Source organism: Drosophila miranda (genome assembly GCF_003369915.1).
Source record: "Drosophila miranda strain MSH22 chromosome Y unlocalized genomic scaffold, D.miranda_PacBio2.1 Contig_Y5_pilon, whole genome shotgun sequence".
Taxonomy (NCBI): Eukaryota; Metazoa; Arthropoda; class Insecta; order Diptera; family Drosophilidae; genus Drosophila; species Drosophila miranda.
Window position 1 is genome coordinate 855,729 of NW_022881647.1, and position 12,055 is coordinate 867,783.

Here is a 12,055-nt window from a genome sequence, read left to right on the forward strand (position 1 = left end):
ATTAAAACCCAAGATACGACAAACAATAACAAGAGTAAAAAGAATACTTAAAGCCAAACGTAAATCATAATGTAACGAAACCATAATGAATACTCGATTAATTTATACACATATGCGAAATTAAAGTTAAACCGACAGCTAACTAATACGATATTATAACAATATTAAACTATGTATGTACTTAACCCGCGACACGGACAGGGCAAGCGGCGAGGAACCTATCCATTATGATAATTCTAACTTGAAGACAATGAAACGGTTAGCCCTGCCGCCGTCCCTTCAATTCAGATACCTGCGTACTGAATTTTCAATGTATGGAACTGTACCCTTACCATTCATAAAAATTATGAATACTCCGTTTCTATGTCTCAATAGATGTCGCAGTAAAGAATCCTTATCCAATCTGCAAATTTTCCAGGAAATCTTATGCTTACCTTTGATTCAAATTCATCTCCATCTGTAAAAAAGACTTTCTTTATCTTTTTCTATCATAATTTATATAAATATAGTGGTTTATTTGTTGTTTTTCGCCTCATTTTATATTGCTTCACAATAATTACTAGAGTAAACAGCTTAGGATTATGCGGATCCCAGGGTGACACACCCGCAGCTCGGGAGTGATCATCCCCTAGGTTCCCTCTCGTTTTATTTGCAGTGAGATCGCAGCAAAGTGACTAGAATGAGGTGCGGAGAGCCCGGTTCTCTCGGTTAGGCGTGCAGAAGGCCATCGCTCTGGCCGACTAGCTTTCGAGGAGCGTCTGGTACAGCGGCGACTCGTGGGGATGCCCTCGCTCTGCAGGAAGAGGAGAGTCTCTTCGGGCGCACATGGCGAAACCAAGGCTTCGGCCGGCTGCGCTGGCCAGGATGGTGGTGCGAATTGGGCAGCCACCTCAGCGTCCAGGTTGTCATCGTCTAAGCTCTCTGCTCCTGGTCATCCTCCTCCTCGTCAGCCACCGCCGCTTGGTAGCCATCGCGCTCGTCCAGTCCTGCTCGAAGGCATCCAGCTCCGACTGCAGCTCCATGATCTTCTGCAGGCCTCGAGCAAATTCTGTTGGGGGAATCTTCCTCGATCCCTCTGCTGGCTGCTCGGCAAGTGGGGTCAATGGTCGGTGGCGCTTCTCCGGTCCTCCTTGCTCTTCTGCCTCTTCCTGATGTTGTGGATGCTGCTGCTGTTGCTGTTGTAGGCGCTCCCTCGGCTGCTGCTCGTGCTCTCTTCTGCTGTGCTGATCCGCACGCTGCGCTTCATGATCAGCTTGCCCGACATGGCTGGCGAAGGGTTAGATAGATACTCTGGCTTCGATCTGGGATGGGTTGGGAAGGGATTCGACTGTCCGCGGCACAACCTTCGTTTAGCTGGCGATCGCAACGACTGACAACTGCTCCGATCCGAATGCACCCCGACAACCAACTGGCAACTGGCGACTGGCAAGGGGCAACTCCAACCCCAAGTGCCACAGGAACCAGAGATAGCATAGCGGAGTGGCAGGGCGGCGCGGTGGCATTAGGGGATGTGACGACGACCCAAAGAAATTAAAAGCAAAGTCCAACAACAACAGCAGGAAAAAATTGTTGCAGCTGTTTGAATTGCTGCTGCCGCTGCCGCTGCGGCAGCTGAAGCGGGAAGGCAACAGGATACAGGCCAGGAGCAGCGGCTGGAGCAGGAGCAGCAGCAGCGGCAGGATATTGCAACAACCCCTGGCAAGCTACTCTATGGCTGCAGCCGCCACAGCAGACGCAGCAGCGCAGTGGCAACAGCCTGGCTCTCGCTTCCTCTACTTCTACCACCATTCCATTTGCAGCTGGCACGCTTCACATTCAGCTCTTCGATTTTCGTTGCCCCCGAGGACTGCGCCGAATGTCGACGATTCGTGAGTTTGACCTGCCATTGCAATGATAAGTGCACACCTATACCTATGTGTGTGCACTGAGAGAAATAAGGGGTAGCAGCACCTAGGTTTTTCAGTTGCCATGGCAATTAAATATCAATCAAATCTTGTTTACTTTTGCCAACCAACGAAACTCTTGCTTTATTGTTGCTATATGAGCCACATATAAGTTAATTTTATCCTTATTCGAAGGACAAAATAAAAGATTATTTTGATTCTGTTCACTTTAGCGAAGTGCTTTTATTGAATATCAGAATGTGACTGCTTAAATCTAGAATTATAATTCTTAAAGAAACCTATCGATGAACGCGGCAGAGGAACTTCGGCAGAGGCCGAATTGTTGGGGTCTTCAGATGTTGGTCGATGTTGGGGGTGAAGAACAGCGGAGTCATCAAAAATGCATTGTCGACATTATCGCAGTCGCGACGTCGAAGACGGGGTGGGGGCGATGGTTTCTCGTGAAGTGCTGACTTGAAGTGGAGCGCATAAGCACTTCCAGAAATACAATGTTTCGGTTCTTGTTTTAGGCAGGAAATGGTTTTTACTTTTTGTGTAAATTGTGACAGAATTCTTGCGCATTGTTATTACAATTGGGTAATAAACTATTGGGCAAGAATTTTTATACTTTTTTCTATTTTAATTGGATATAAGAGTATTGAACTCTTAGGGTGTTAACTCTTCCCCTCTTATTTCATTTGTCCTCAAATGAATTTTTAGAAATATGGTATGTTATTAAATTCAAGATTTTGTTTTGGGTTTGTTGGTATCTTTGTATCGGTTTTGATTTTGATGTCTGGTATTTCTGGAGGAATGTTGAGTATCACTTTTTGTGGTTTTCGACACACATGTGATATTATGATCAGTATTATTGCAATTGTAAATAGCGTAATAAGAGTCATACTTTTTATTGAGGAGTGAGTTTGAAGGAAGTTTAAGTGTTCGTATTGTTGATGTGAACTTCATCGAGTGGCTTTGAAAAGAAAGTATTTTATGCGTTTTCCTTGCAATGGGCCTACTTGTACCATTGGGATTTTGTGGTTTGGTTATATTTTTGTGTAATGTTTGTAAATTTCTTTTCGTTAATGTTTATTGTATCATTCCAGTACTTTAGTAAGTACGTGCCCCTTAGTTTTTCATAGCCGTTTTGCCATATTATTGTTCCGTTGAAGTTATTTAGGAGGAGTGAGTCGGAATCTATTCTTCTATAGGTTCGATGTGTTCTGCATTGCTGTAGTTACACGAGAATCTTCCCTATCAATAATCTACTAATACAGTTATCGTGGTTAAGTGATACATTATTGTTTTGCAAATTTTACGTTATTGTAGTCTTTACATGTTTATTAATCCGTAAGTGTTCAATCATTAATAAATATTTTTGGAAAGGTAAAATTAACAATGAAGTTTTTTCGGACGACCGGTCGAATAATGATATCTTTATAGGTTTCTTTTCTAACTTAGGGATCTTAATAATATAGAGTAATGTGTTTTTTTATATAAAATTGAGACGTCTGCAAACTCAAGCATTTCTTCTATTGAATTGAGTGGGTTAGTATTTCCTTAAAGTTTTCTTTAATTGTCTCTATTTCGTTTTCGTTAAGAAGAATGTGTTGACTATATTTATTTTTGCCATTGAATTGCATATTTTACATTGATTAGTTCTTCTTTATAAGTCGGGTTTGAATTTGTAGACTAATGGCTATTTCGTTGCTGAATGAATTGTCTTTTTTTATTGTATTCAAGAGTCTATTGTTTATTTCTGTGAGTTTGTTTTATTCGTTCTCAAATTGTGTATTTATTACTATTTGCTTATTATAATTTGAAATTATATCATTAAGATTATTTTGGATCATATTTAGGTCATCATGATCGGGACTTCCGGCTATATATTTCCATGCCGTGCCGATCATATCTATAGATCTACTGTGTCGAGTGGGTGTAAGTGTATTTAATATAAGGTAAGTTTGGTTTATTTCATGGTCCAAGGTATTATAAAAATCATTATTTTTATACCCGATACTCAACATGAGTATTGGGGTATATTAGATTTGTGGTAAAAGTGGATGTGTGTAACGTCCAGAAGGAATCGTTTCCGACCCCATAAAGTATATATATTCTTGATCAGCATCAATAGCCGAGTCGATTGAGCCCTGTCTGTCTGTCCGTCTGTGCGTCCGTCCGTCCGTCCGTCCGTCCCCTTCAGCGCCTAGTGCTCAAAGACTATAAGAGCTAGAGCAACGATGTTTTGGATCCAGACTTCTGTGATATGTCACTGCTACAAAAATATTTCAAAACTTCGCCCCGCCCACTTCCGCCCCCACAAAGGACGAAAATCTGTGGCATCCGCATTTTTAAAGATACGATAAAACCAAAAACGCAGAATCGGTGAGGATGACCATATCTTCTACAGTGCAAAATCTGAACCAGATCGAATAATGATTATAGCCAGAATCAAGAAAACAATTTCATTCTTTCTCGCTCTGTCTCTCTCTAACACACAGGTTTCATGGTCGGTTTTGTCAATTGCAAAATATGAGTTCAAGGATCTCAGAACCTATAAGAGTCAGAGCAACCAAATTTGATATCCACACTCCTGTGATATCGGACCTTGACCGTTTCGTGTCCAAATTTCGCCACACCCCCTTCCGCCCCCGCAAAGGACGAAAATCTGGGGCATCCACAAATCTCAGAGACTATTAAGGCTAGAGTAACCAAATTTGGTATCCGCACTTCTGTTAGATCTCACTATAAAACGTATATCTCAGAATTTCGCCCCACCCCCTTCCTCCCCCACAAAGGACGAAAATCTGTTGCATCCACAATATTGCACATTCGAGAAAACTAAAAACGCAGAATCATAGATAACCACCATATCTATCAGATTGCTGAATCTGGATCAGATCAGATAATTTTTATAGCCAAAAGGAACAAATCAATTTGCACTGGCTACGCAGCCCCCGACGTCACGCTCAGACTGATTTTCTGTCTCTGTCGCACGCACTCTTAGTCGTGTCGTTTAATATTAGCGGCGTCTGCCGGAGGAGAGCCGTACTGACTTAGTATCGGGTATAAATTTAGAGTTGCGGTCTCCGCAGCAACTCACAACGTTCCCCCTCGTTTAGTTCTTTTTCTATGTACCAAGGAGTTTGGTCTAGAGTTTGTTTTATTAGTGTTAAATCTATGACATGAATTAGTTTTGTATGTTCTGAGGTTAGTTTGCCTGTTTTAGTATGAATGGTTAAAACATGGCTATCGGTATAGTTGGTTATTTCGATAGATCCAGCTACTAATTGTAGGAGGAGTAATGATGTTATCAATCTGGAAGAGAATGAAGAATATCGTAAAAAAATTGTATTTTCGGGTATTTTCCGATTCGTGGTGCTATAATCGGATGGAACCCGCAATCGGATAAATCTTTTAGTTTTGGGTGAAGTTATTTCATATAATATAACCTTTAGTCATTGTAATACGGACGGGGGCGGGGGCAGGGGCATTTTGTGTAATTGTCCGCTGATGTTGTTGCTGGTTTGATTGTTGGTGATGATGGGGATGGTTTTGAATTTGGGGGATATGGGATTTGCTTGCCTGTTGGTTGGTACTTTCCCGGAGTCGTCGTTTGGCCGATGCATGATTGGCATCCAAATTGTCGTCGTCATCGTCGTCATCAAACTCAACAACCATGACATCACTGTCATCATCATCGTCATCATCATCAACCTCAGCGCGGACGCGCTTCAGTGGCGAACGGGCCGCTGCAGCAGAGGTGGATGGGACAGTTATTAACTTTTTATGTTACTTTTGTGAACAATTTTTCCTGACACAGTTTTAATTGTAGTGTTATTGTCTTCTTTTACTGTTTCTTTTTTAAATCTTGGAGACAATTTTGATCCTAACCGTGTGTTTATTTTTACGAATATTTCTTGACCTGGTGAGTATAGTATTATCGGTTTTTTTTTTCTTGTTGTGATTTTTCAAATCCGAGTCCTGTTTGTTTTTAAGTTTGTCAATATTATTTTGTCGGCTTATTTCGTATTGGTCAGGATTTGTTGTTACGTTTCTACCAAAGAATACTTCTAACGGTTTTCTGTTGGTTTCTGAGTGTATCGAGAAATTGGACTCGTAAATGGCCTGATTAAGTAATTCTTGAAATGTGCTATAGATTCCTTTACTTTTTAAACACCGCATTATTTCTGAGAGGGTTGAATGGAATCTTTCTACCTGTCCATTTACTGAGCTTTTGTAGGGTGGAGCTGTAAATATCTGAATTCCCAATTGGTCTTTCATCATAAACGTTATGGAAGCTGAATTTAAGGATTTTTCATTGTCAATTACTACATTTTTTGGTACGCCGAAATAAAACAGAATATCATGCAGGGATGGTTTTATATCTTCGATGGATTTGGATTTGATGATTCTTCCTTGGGCTAATTTGGAAAATTTGTCTATTGCTGTCAAAACTAAATTTCTTTCTGTGGAATAAATATCAATGTGAATAGTGTGACCTGGGTATTGTGGTATTGGTGTTTCCACGATTTCGGGATTAGTGGGGTGTCTGTCGTATTTTACTGCCTTACAAATCTGACACTGCTTTACTATAGTGGAAATTTTCTGTTTCATTTTTGGAAAATAGAATTTTTCGATGAGTTGTTTTTGATTTTCTACGGCATTCCTGTGGGCCCTGTTGTGAACTTTTAAGATCTCTTCTTCTTGTTGGCTTTCGTTACTTAGATCTTCTACTCTACTTTGTGTGAATCTAACTTTGTATTGGAAGAAATTTGATGGGTATATTTTTTGGATTTGTCCCACAATATGTTCGGTTGTTTGAATTCCATTAATAACGGAGGGGTTAAGGTATTTTTTTAATATTTGTAATAAATCAGCTTCGGTGAATGTGTTTTGTGTAATTTCATGTCGATGAAATGTTGGAAATGGTATACTAAATTTGTAATTATTTTCGTTTCCTGGAATAATAAAGATTTGGTTTTTAAAAGCATTTATTGGTATTTCCATACTATGAATTAACCTTTCGGAGGAACTTTGGCTACTATGTTGTGTCGTGATGGAGTTTATGTCCTTGATTCTGGACAAAGAGTCAGCTACTACATTGGCCTTTCCTGGTTTGTAGATTAGCTGATAGTCGTACTCTTCCAAAAATGTTCTCCATCGTTTTATTCTCGCGTTTCCATTCCCAATCGCTCATGGAATGGGTAAGGGTTGATGGTCGGTGTAAATTTTTACCTTGCTCCCCCATAGAGATAATTTCTCAAAGACTTCAATGACCATATTATTGCTAGCATTTCTTTTCGTTTGCTGCATAATTTGTCTTCGGCTTTCGAAAGGGTTCGGGAAATGAAGGATATTGGTTTGTCATTTTGAGCAAGACTGCTCCTAATGCAAATTTGAGGCATCTGTTGTGAGTTGAAACTCTTTATTGAAATCTGGGTATTGTAAAATGACTTCTGTCGAAATGAGGGTGTTCTTGAGTTTTTTGAAAGCTTCCATTGCCTCTGGGTCAAGGTGAATGATTTTTTTGCTCGAATTGTTTTAGATTACGCGGCCATTCTTCCCTCTTAATAATGAGGTAAGGTGGTTTGGCTAGCATTGCATAGTCCTTTATGAATCTTCTATAGTAACCGGACAATCCTAGAAGGATCTGAGATCCTTTAATGTTTTCGGACAAGGATACTTGGAAATGGCTTCCACCTTTGCAGGATTGGTTTCTATGCCTCTATCGGAAATAATAAATCCTAAAAACTCTACTTTATTTTTTAAAAGAACTCGCATTTGTCGAGCTGGCATTTAATATTGGCTTGTTCAAGGGTATCGAATATGGTCGCGAGATTGTTAGCATGTGTTTTTTCATCTTTCCCAAAAATAATTATGTCGTCAATATAAATATAGCAGATTTCACCAATAAGTGGTCGTAGGATATCGTCAAGGGTGCGTTGGAATATTGCCGGTGCATTTTTTAGTCCAAAGGGGAGACGTGTGAATTCGTATTTACCGTTTGTTGATGGAGAATGCAGTTTTTTCGATATCTGATTTTTTATACCCGATACTCAAAACGAGTATGGGGTATATTAGATTTGTGGTAAAAGTGGATGTGTGTAACGTCCAAAAGGAATCGTTTCCGACCCCATAAAGTATATATATTCTTGATCAGCATCAATAGCCGAGTCGATTGAGCCATGTCTGTCTGTCCGTCTGTCCGTCCGTCCGTCCGTCCGTCCCCTTCAGCGCCTAGTGCTCAAAGACTATAAGAGCGAGAGCAACGATGTTTTGGATCCAGACTTCTGTGATATGTCACTGCTACAAGAATATTTTCAAAACTTTGCCCCGCCCACTTCCGCCCCCACAAAGAGCGAAAATCTGTGGCATCCACAATTTCGACGATACGAGAAAACTAAAAACGCAGAATCGTAGAAGATGACTATATCTTCTAGAGTGCAAAATCTGAACCAGATCGTATAATTATTATAGCCAGCATCAAAGAAAACAATTTAATTTTTCTCGCCCTGTCTCTCTCTAACACACACGTAGCATAGCCGGCTTTGCTTAGAGTAAAACATTAGCGCCTAGATCTCAGAGACTACAAAAGCCTAGAGCAACCAAATTTCGTATCCACACTCCTAATATATCGGAACCGAGACGAGTTTGTTTTCAAAATTCGCCACACCCCCTTCCGCCCCGCAAAGGATGAAAATCTGGGGATACTCACAGATCTTCAGAGACTATTAAGGCTAGAGTAACCAAATTTGGTATCCGCACTCCTGTTAGATCTCACTATAAAACGTATATCTCAAAATTTCGCCCCACCTCTTTCCGCCCCCCACAAAGGACGAAAATCTGTTGCATCCACAATATTAAGGATACGAGAAAACGCAAGAATCATAGATAATGATCATATATATCAGATTGCTGAATCTGGATCAGATCAGATCATTTTTATAGCCAAAAGGAACAAATCAATTTGCACTGGCTACGCAGCACCCGAACGTCACGCTCAGACTGATTTTCTGTCTCTCTCGCACGCACTCCTTGTCGTGTCGTTTAATATTAGCGGCGTCTGCCGGAGGAGAGCCATACTGACTTAGTATCGGGTAATAACTGTAGAGTTGCGGTGTCCGCAGCAACTCACAACGTTCCCCCTCGTTCTTTTGAGAGGCATCCATTTTTTCGGAACCAGCCATAACGGGGGAATTGTACGGGGAACCTAGATGGTCTAATTATCCCGTCATCTAGTAGTTCTTTTTATTTGTTTCTTCTACTTCTGTTTTGGATCCACTGGTAGGGGGTAACATCGTGAATAAACTGGAGTAAATAGAGGTGGTGCGGATATCTGCTTTAATGTTTGTGAGTAAGTAAGTTTTTCTGTTTGAATCTGCGAACAAATTAGAGTGTGTTTTAAAGAGGTTTTCAAGGGTTACTTTTTATACCCGATACTCAAAATGAGTATTGGGGTATATTAGATTGTGGTAAAAGTGATGTGTGTAACGTCCAGAAGGAATCGTTTCCGACCCCATAAAGTAATATATTCTTGATCCGCATCAATAGCCGAGTCGATTGGGCCCTGTCTGTCTGTCTGTCTGTCCGTCTGTTTCGTCTGTCCGTCCGTCCGTCTGTCCGTCCCCCTTCAGCCGCCTAGTGCTCAAAGACTATAGAGAGCTAGAGCAACGATGTTTTGGATCCAGACTTCTGTGATATGTCACTGCTACAAAAATATTTCAAAACTTCGCCCCGCCCACTTCCGCCCCCCACAAGGACGAAAATCTGTGGCATCCACAATTTTAAAGATATGAGAAAACCAAAAAACGTAGAATTGTAGAGAATGACCATATCTTTAAGACTGCGGAATCTGAATTGGATCGTATTATTATTATAGCCAGCATCAAAAAACAATTTCATTTTTTCTCGCCCTGTCTCTCTCTAACACACACGTAGCATAGGCGGCTTTGCTTAGAGTAAAACATTAGCGCCTAGATCTCAGAGACTACAAAAGCTAGAGCAACCAAATTTGGTATCCACACTCCTAATTATATCGGACCGAGACGAGTTTGTTTCCAAATTTCGCCACACCCCCTCTCGCCCCCGCAAAGGACGAAAATCTGGGGCATCCACAAATCTCAGAGACTATTAAGGCTAGAGTAACCAAATTTGGTATCCGCATTTCTGTTAGAATCTCACTATAAAACGTATATCTCAGAATTTCGCCCCACCCCCTTCCGCCCCCACAAAGGAACGAAAATCTGTTGCATCCACAATATTGCACATTCGAGAAAACTGAAAACGCAGAATCATAGATAACGACCATATCTATAGGATTGCTGAATCTGGATCAGATCAGATCATTTTTATAGCCAAAAGGAACAAATCAATTTGCAGTGGCTACGCAGCGCCCGACGTCACGCTCAGACTGATTTTTTGTCTCTGTCGCACGCACTCTTTGTCGTGTCGTTTAATATTAGCGGCGTCTGCCGGAGGAGAGCCATACTGACTTAGTATCGGGTATAACCGTAGAGTTGCGGTGTCCGCAGCAACTCACAACGTTCCCCCTCGTTTATTCTAAAAAATGTAAGTCACTTAGTTGTTCGAGATTCGAGTCGTTATTGTCTGTATCTGGTTCTTGAGCATACTCCTCAAGGGTTTGCTCAAAGTCATTTTCGTTTTCATACTCATCTTTCAGTTGTTCGTATTCAGCCAAAGTTGCGTAATTTATTGCATCAGGCGAAGAGTTCGTTTGAGTTTCGTCGGTTTCGCCAGTTTGGATATTGAATTGTCTTTGTCTTTTTTCTATTACATTTTGAGTTGTTGGGGGTCGTTTTCCTGCTTGAAAATGCGGACGATTCATATAGTTGACATTTCTAGTATGGAGACTTGGATCTATCTCCATTGGTTCTGGTTTTGGCATTGGCTTTGGTGCGATCGGACGATTCGGAATGTTATTCTGAGGGAATTGTTGACGGGGATAACTCTGTGTAACTTGAGGTGTTTGGTAATTATAGTTTTGTCTGGGAGGAACTGAAGGTTTATATTGATTATACTGGTGGTACTGAAGAGGTTGCCTAAAGTTATTATAGTTGATATTTGATCGGGGTGCTGGAATTGGTTTTTGGTTTGATCCCCTAAATCCAATAGTGGGTGCTTTGGCGTTAGCATAATTGGAACGATAGTTCTGGTTTTCTAATTTTAAACAAAGGTGTAGAGCTGATGGGAGGTCTGCTGGTTTTTTCATACCCAGGAGTCGAGGAAGATCTCCTCGTAGTCCTCTGACAAAAGTATCTAAAGCTTTATCGCGGTATAGTTTGGTCATTAATTGTTCTGCTTCCCTTCCTAATTCCATGCAACCTATTTTATTTAAAATCAGTGACATTTGGTGATAAACGACTTGATGATAATCTTCCACTGACTGTTGATTTCCCTGCACTAGCATGGTCATCTGGTACTCTAATGTACTCAGGTCTCTCTTGTCACCGTAGTGTAGGGTTAAACATTTGGAAATAGCATTCCAATTAAGAGGAATGTTGTATGATTCTAATGCCGTATCGGCATTTCCGACAATCTTGTTTCGAATGACTTGAAGGATCCCAACGTACTTTCGGGTTCCTACTATGTCTGCAAAGTCCCCTAGAATCCTATCTACTCCCTTCTTCCAGGAACTAAATTCGTTTAAGCTTCCCGAAAATTCCCGAATACTTTTCACTAAGTCTGAAATTTTGTCGTAGTCACTCGCATGGTGAGGAAGTGCAGGGTTTACTTCTTGATCAACTGCGTTGAGGAAGTCGGTGTTAGGGTTAGGTGAGGCTCGTTCGAATAAAGTGTTCACTAAATTGGTTACCAAGGATGTAATTTCTTGCCTACTCATATTTGTACCAGCATTGGGGTCTTGAACCAGAACGGCAGGTCTGATTAGGTTATTAGGATTTGCCATTATGTGCAAGTATTAAGTATTTGTAAGATATGAATATGGTTTTTGAAATATGTGAATAGGTATTTTGTTTGTTTTAGCTTTCGTAGGTTTGGGCTTTTATTTTCTTTTTCCTTTTGGGGTTTTTGTTTCCCGTTTTATAATTTTTTGTATCGCGCGGAAGATTTATTTTTTTTTTAATTGTTTCACTTTTGTGAATTTTTTCCTTCACTTTATTTTATTTTCACTTGAAAAAAATGTTTTTTGG

General features: G+C 40.6%; 1 pseudogene; it reads right to left on the reverse strand.

The window, feature by feature from the left end:
* Window positions 1–699: 699 nt before the first annotated feature.
* On the reverse strand, window positions 700–1,264 carry LOC117195079 (annotated as a pseudogene).
* Between the last annotated feature and the right edge of the window lie 10,791 nt (window positions 1,265–12,055).